This window comes from Zea mays, chromosome 4 (genome assembly GCF_902167145.1).
Source record: "Zea mays cultivar B73 chromosome 4, Zm-B73-REFERENCE-NAM-5.0, whole genome shotgun sequence".
In the NCBI taxonomy this organism is placed as follows: domain Eukaryota; kingdom Viridiplantae; phylum Streptophyta; class Magnoliopsida; order Poales; family Poaceae; genus Zea; species Zea mays.
In genome coordinates this window covers 28,006,665-28,013,471 of record NC_050099.1, presented here as the reverse complement: position 1 = coordinate 28,013,471, position 6,807 = coordinate 28,006,665, and the positions used below count along the sequence as shown (strand labels likewise).

The 6,807-nt window shown below is 46.0% G+C and overlaps 1 pseudogene; it reads left to right on the top strand.

Moving 5' to 3' along the window:
* Nucleotides 1-4,786: 4,786 nt before the first annotated feature.
* Nucleotides 4,787-6,182, top strand: LOC103655178 (probable choline kinase 1; annotated as a pseudogene).
* Nucleotides 6,183-6,807: the final 625 nt, after the last annotated feature.

Sequence of the window (6,807 nt, the reverse complement as noted above, 5' to 3'; positions counted from 1 at the left end):
CACAACTGATGATACCTTTGTGTTTAGTTAACCAATCCATCCCTAAGATCACATCAATCCCTTTGGATGGCAAGACGGTTAAGTCTGCCAAGAATACTACCCCACTTAAAAGGATTCTGACTTGGGAGCATTTGAGCTGGCATAGAAGGTCGGACCCTGGGGTTTGGGTGACCAAGGGAATCCCTAGAGGAGTAGAGGGAATGCCATGTTTCTCCACAAAACTAGTGACTATGAAAGAGTGGGATGCTCCAGAATCGAAAAGTACGGTAGCGGGAGTAAATTCAACAAGGAACTCACCGAGTACTACTCCCGGAGCTTGCTGAGCCTCCTGGGCATCGACGTGATTCACTCGTGCCCTTCCTTGATACTGGGTCTTGTTCTGCTGGCTGATGGAGGAGGGCGCCTTGGGGGCGGATGCCGAGGCATTCTTGGGGCCATTCACCGAGTTGGAGTAGGCGGGTCCTAGCGGCTTCAGCTGGGGACAGTTGTTCTTGAAATGACTGGGATCTCCGCAGTGCCAACATGCATTCGCCGGGGGTTGGTTGCTTGCAACTGAGGGGGCATGGAAAGAGCTCTGACTCTGCTGACTGAACCGTGATGGGGTGGGCCCAGCTGGTCTACTGAAGCTTGGTCCCTTGGGTGGAAATCCAAAGGATCGAGTCTTCTGGTGCCGGTCTTGCTGCTGAGCCCGGAGGACTTGGAATTTCCTTTTGAGATGCCCTTTTTCTTCCTCCTTTGCCCTTTCAACTTGCATGGCCTTGTTGGAGAGGTGAGAGAAACTGAGGAAGTCTTGGCTAGCCAGAATTGTCTTAAGTTCTGGCCTGAGACCCTTCAGGAAACGGGCCATCTTCTTGCCCTCGGTACTGACATCATCTGGCGCGTAGCGGGCTAACTCTGTGAACTTGTGCACATATTCACTGACAGATCTTCCGTCTTGAGTCAGTTCCTGGAATTCGTCTTCCTTAAGCTGAACGAGCCCCTAGGGTACATGGTGCTCCCGGAAAGCCGTTTCAAATTCCGCCCAGGTAGCATCTCTGATGGTGACGTTGAAGGTATCCCACCAGGCTAAGGCCATCCCGGAAAGTTGATGGGCGGCCAGTTGAACACGTTGGTTTTCCGGGCATCCAACGGCTTCCAGCTTTCTTTTAATCATGCGCAGCCAATCGTCTGCATCGAGGGGGTTGCTAGATCCGTCAAACGTGGGAGGCTTGAGCCTCAGGAAATCCCCCATTCTGTCTTGCGGTCTTCCACCATTCAGACGTTGATTTTCCATACTTCGAGTGAGGACCTCGATGAGTCTGGTTTGATTGGCTAGAAGTTGGGCTAGATCTAAGGGTAGTTGCGGAGGTGCGGGGTGGTGGGTTTCACTTTCTTCTCTATCGGCTTCCCCTTCAGCTCTCAGGGGAAACCCTGCTCCAATCCCGGAGGTGGTAGGCGTGGTTTTATCCGAAGCCATCTGCCAGGGGAGAGAGTCACTATTATGCACATGCAAATTGTTTTCAACCAAGTTATTTTATTCATTACACCAATACATTACAAGCATATGACTACTACAAGTTGTACTACACGCGAGCGTTCCCTGAGGTACTACCAAATTCCTTTTCTAGAGTGTCCCCAAATTCCTTGAGAAGATCATCAAGGCTTGCGAGGGACATATCCTCGATATCGGACAAATTTTCTATCCTGACGGGGGCTAATGCTGGGGGAGCTTTCTTCCTTCTTTCCATCTGGCATCCTTGGCTTGTGGTTTTCTTCTGGATTTTCTTTGTGGGGGAGAGCTTCTTAAGCTTCTTATCATAGTCCATCTTTAAGGTTCGATAGGCCTCATGGGTGTTGGCCTCCTCGCCTTTTGCTATGTTGAGACACTCTTGGAGAGATGCCTTCTCCTTCTTAAGCTCTTTGACTTGCTGCTCTAGGCTTTCCACCCGGGAGTTTAGGTGGGTGCAGTGGGAGGAGAGATCATCGTAGTGGGTATCGAGAGTGTGGAGGTACCCGGCCATGTAGACAATGGTGGGGTCATCCTCGGTGGGGTCTCTCCCTGAGAGAGCCTGAAGTCTTTTCCTCCAGGTGGGGGTATTTTTATTGCTGGGTCGGAAATAACGAAGAGGGGTTTCAAAGATCTCTCTGCTGTAGTTTTGGCATAGCTGTTTGAGGGCCTTTCGGGCAACACTTTGGCAAGTGTCTGGGAAGCGATGTCCGATGAAGGTGACTTGGAAGGGGGGTGGTTTGGGTAGCTTCGGCTTTCTCCCAGGTAGACTGCCATAGAGCATTTCTCCATTCCATTTTCACGGTATTCCTTCCAGACATATTCGGGCTTCTTGCGGATCCCCATGCGCAGTCCGCAACTCCGTAGAAGGTGAGGAAAGCCTTCCTCCTCTGAGCAGTATGATGTCCTAATGACCCAAGAGTTTTCCATCTGGTAGAAGAAAAGAAGGGTCTATTAATATCGGGGAAAGGAGAGAAAATGTTTCTTGGGGGTAAGAGGTGTTTTCTTGCTAAGCAACTTTTAAGGTCAGGGTTGCGGTCTACGGCCAGTCCTATAGGTTCTGATGCCACCTGAAGCGTCCCGATCCTTTGGGACTCAAATGTGATACAATTACTAGTCCTAAGAGGCTAGTAACCACATTCCTTACTTCAAATAGTTACAGAGTCTGAGTAATGTTATTACAATACCGGGGGTACAAGCTCGAGAGTGAGCCGAAAATCATAAAACGCAGTGGAAGATAAATTAGCCCAGGCCACAGGCAGAACTGGGTGAAGACACAACCCCTTCAGTCAAGCATAGCAGAAAAGAAATCTTCAACTGCTGAAAAACATAAATAAATCTGGGTGAATACACTAGGTATTCTGCAAGCCCACCCGGCTCCCGTAAAGAGAAAGTGACCTATATTGTACATGCTTCATATGGTGGAGTTGAAGTCACTCATACTTTTTCAGAGAAAGGCAATACTCGTTGTTAGGGTTTTCCCGAGACAATAGAAATGACATTTGCTTAACCACCACTGAGCTCCCCGCTCCCGTGGCACTATTTTCTTTCCAGAAACACACACACATATTTCCCTGTTCCCGATTGTTATAGAAACACTAATTGTCATACCATACCAGACTCGTCCGTACCAGTGGACACGGACTATTCGAATAGGTTTAGACTCTGCGCAGAGGGGTACACTTTACCCACTAGTCCGGCTCTGTGATCCCATGGTCAATGAGATCCGAATCTGAAACTCTTTCCTTCCTTGCACGTCCTAACCTTAACGGTTATACCGAAAGGAGTCAGGCCACCGCCATGTCCAAACCGGACAAAACATTCCCCCTCCTTATCCTCCCGGTGCTCCCCAGCCTTCATAGCCCTGGGGTTGGATCGTACGAGTTCAGATCGAGTGGCTGCCCACACAGCCTCGAGTGGTTGTACTTTTTATGAGTACAGGTAATGAAAGATGACAAGCCGGTCCTTATATGAGAGGACAATCCTTCTGCTCACGCCTAAACCAGCTGAGCCATCACCTTAGGCCCTCCCCTAAACCAGGGAGTCCCTAATCATCCTACTCACAAGGTGATGAGGGTGAATACCCTTCATCGCACACCTTTTGGAAACATGTTACTTGCACCCTTTTACTTATCCCATATCTTGTAATCAAAGGTATTAGTTAATGCGGGCTCTCTCACGCTCACCATGCAATTCGATTCCATCCCATAATCCAGGCTTAGGTAGTGGTAGAGAGAAATAGGTAAATAATGCATCAAGGGAAGGATGGACTTGCCTTCGTCGAAGCTTTCCTGGCACAAGAGGTTTATCCCGGAGGGGTCGGGTTCTTGCCCTTCTTCCGGAGCTATAAATTCTGGAGGATCGGATCCCTCTTCCGCTAATCAAACACAGATAATAACAATACATCAATCATGGTGACTTTAGTGGGGTGTGCCATTTCTTATATCTCATTAGTTTGGTGCCCTATAATTTATTTGAACTATTTTTGGTACATAAAATATTAGCATATAACTCTATATGAGAAAAAATGGGAAAAGAAAAGAGAAAATAAAAAGAAAAAGGGTTTCCTGCCTTGCTGGGCCGGGGGGGGTATTTCGGCCCACCCGGGCGCGAGCGCGCGCGCGGGCGCGGCTGGCGAGGGACGGCAGGGAACAGCGCTGCGGTGCGGGGCCCACATGCCAGCGAGGGGGAGGGAGTTTAACGGCGTGGGTGGTAACGGAGGGAGGGGGAGTCGACAGGGGTTCGACCGATCTGTCAGCAGAGGCGCGGGCGCGCGAAGTTGGGTCGCTTGGGCCGGGGAGAGGGGGGGAAGAAGCGCGGGCGTGGCGCGGGTTGGGCCAGAATCGGCCCAGCCGAGGGGGGTTTCTTTTCTTTTTCTTTTTCTGATTTCTATTTATTTTCTTTTCCTTTTCTACTTTTGTTTCTTTTTATTTCTTTTTTACCTTTGAATCAATAATTTTCTAAATGAACTTGAGTGATGAATATAGTCTATGTGAGGTGCTCCTATCATTTCAAGTGTATGCACATGATGAGATGATCTAAGGGTGGAGTTTAGGGAGAAAATAAAATTAGAGGGGGGTTATGAGGTTAGGGTTTCAAACCTTGGGTTGGGATTTTTGGGATGTTACAGCCCTCGTGTGTCCCAGCTCAAGGCCGCCATGACTAACTAGGTCTTCTGGATCACCTTGCCCCGCGGCGAGGGTGGCCTGCGCAAAGTTCTCGTGTGCATCTACGGTTGGGGCGTCTATGTCTTCTTCGACCACGCTAATGAGGTCCGCACCTTCGAGTGCATGTCGCGCCATGATCAGGAACCCCGCCTGCGCAGCCGCTTCGCTAATGGCTGCATTGAGCTGTGTTGAGGAGTTCATCAACGCTAGGTTACGCGACGCCTCTACTACCCATCCTTGCTTCCCTAATGTGTCTGCTCGAATGGGGAATGGGGAATTGGCTATTGTCATGTTATGGCTTACTCTCGCATTGTTCGTGTCATCTCTTTGTTAGACGCTCTCCACGACAGATCTACGCGAGTGCGCAACCTGGAAATATCCACTTATGATTGCCAAGAAGCGGTGTGAATCTCACGAACTCGACATGCCTATACGTAAGGACATGTCAATGTGGTAGATGCTCAGGTGTGCGTTTTCTCATTGTTACTTCTATGATTTTGGTGAGAAACGTGTTTTGAGTTCTGGTTCGAATTTGATTGCTTGGGTTTATATGCAGTCAATGGCTTGAGGTGGCTCGTGGCAGGTGTTTTGGGGAAGAGACTAAACAATTTCAGTTGAATAAGCTAGATGATGAGAATGCAATTCTGAAGAAGAGGCTCTCGGAGGTCGAATAATCATTTGGATTTTGCCACAATAATCTACAGTATGGGAATATTATGATATACGAAGACCACAAGACAAGTCAACTTGATTGTAAGTTTTATTCTCATTTTGAATCATGTACGTGTTGGATACTATTATTTGAATAATTCTACGTAAAAATATGCATAATTATGAATTTCCTGTGTATTATTATGAAATTTTAGGAGTGGTGATATGTTAGTAAAAAAGTTATAGAAATGCAAAAAATACTGGTTTGCTGAGCAATGCTACCAAATTGCAATAAGGGCAACTGATTACACCAGTGAGGAGGGTTCTTGTTCTACTACACATTAGACCCATGTTATTCCTGAAACTGAATGATAATTTGTCGAAGTCTTACATCCTACAATAATATGAATATGTGAGTTTGGACCCCGTTGCATTTAACATTGCTAATCACTTCTGTGAGAAGACTGTCGATTATCATACAACGACATCATGTGTGCTGAATTTTACAAAATATCCTGGTTAGTTTCACTTGTGAGTTGATAGATGTCTTGCTTTGTAGGTTACAATTGCTGCTCGATCTTATTGCTTTGCACTATTTTAGATTTTGAGGAGCAGAGAAGGTTCGTCCAGACATACCTTAGCTCGGTAGGTAATAAATTACAAAGCAATTTGAGAATATTGCATGGTGATGTTGTGCTATTGGATTATTTAAATAAAAAAAGATGTTCACTTGTACGACATGGATATATTGTGAAAAATCACCGTTTTTAAGAATTGTATATTTTGTATGCTCATATGGTGAAAAGCCATCAGATGGGGAAGTTGAAAAACTACTAGGGTTCATTGCAAAGTACGCTCATGCACGCCATCTCTTTTGAGGCATGTGGGGAAATAATCGTGGTGGAGTTAGATGTGCACATATCGGTTTGTGGATAACATATCTGTCGAAGATTATTGGTTTCTTGCTTATTCCGAATTATATGCATATTTGACTCATTTATTTTCATAAAACCACCCCTTTTACATCTATTGCAAATTCCTCGCTTGTTTATGTGGTACAAACAAGCAGTCATGCTAATGTGATGTTTCCTGTCCTAACAACCCAAGAACAGGAGAGAGATATTATCCTAAAATATGCAAAAAAAAATCTCCAGCTAGAGTTCATGGAGCTCTTCATACAAAAGAGCTCCAACACAATTGCATTTTTCATATTTTTATTAGGTGTATATATCGGTTGTAACTTTTAAAATATCCCTAGCGGCTCTCCATATTTTTTTTTCTCAAAGCTTATCGATGCCATGCACCAATCCGTGACTAATGTGATGAGCACTTTACCACCATAATTTTTCACTGTAATTGTCTCAGTGGTATTGATATTGAGAACCTCCCGTTCCTATGTCTTCCCAATGGCAAATTTACATTTGACATGACATTTGCATCTTTTGGTTGTTGGTTTATTACATGCTTGATTGTCTTTTATCAACATAGGTCTATGAAAATCCG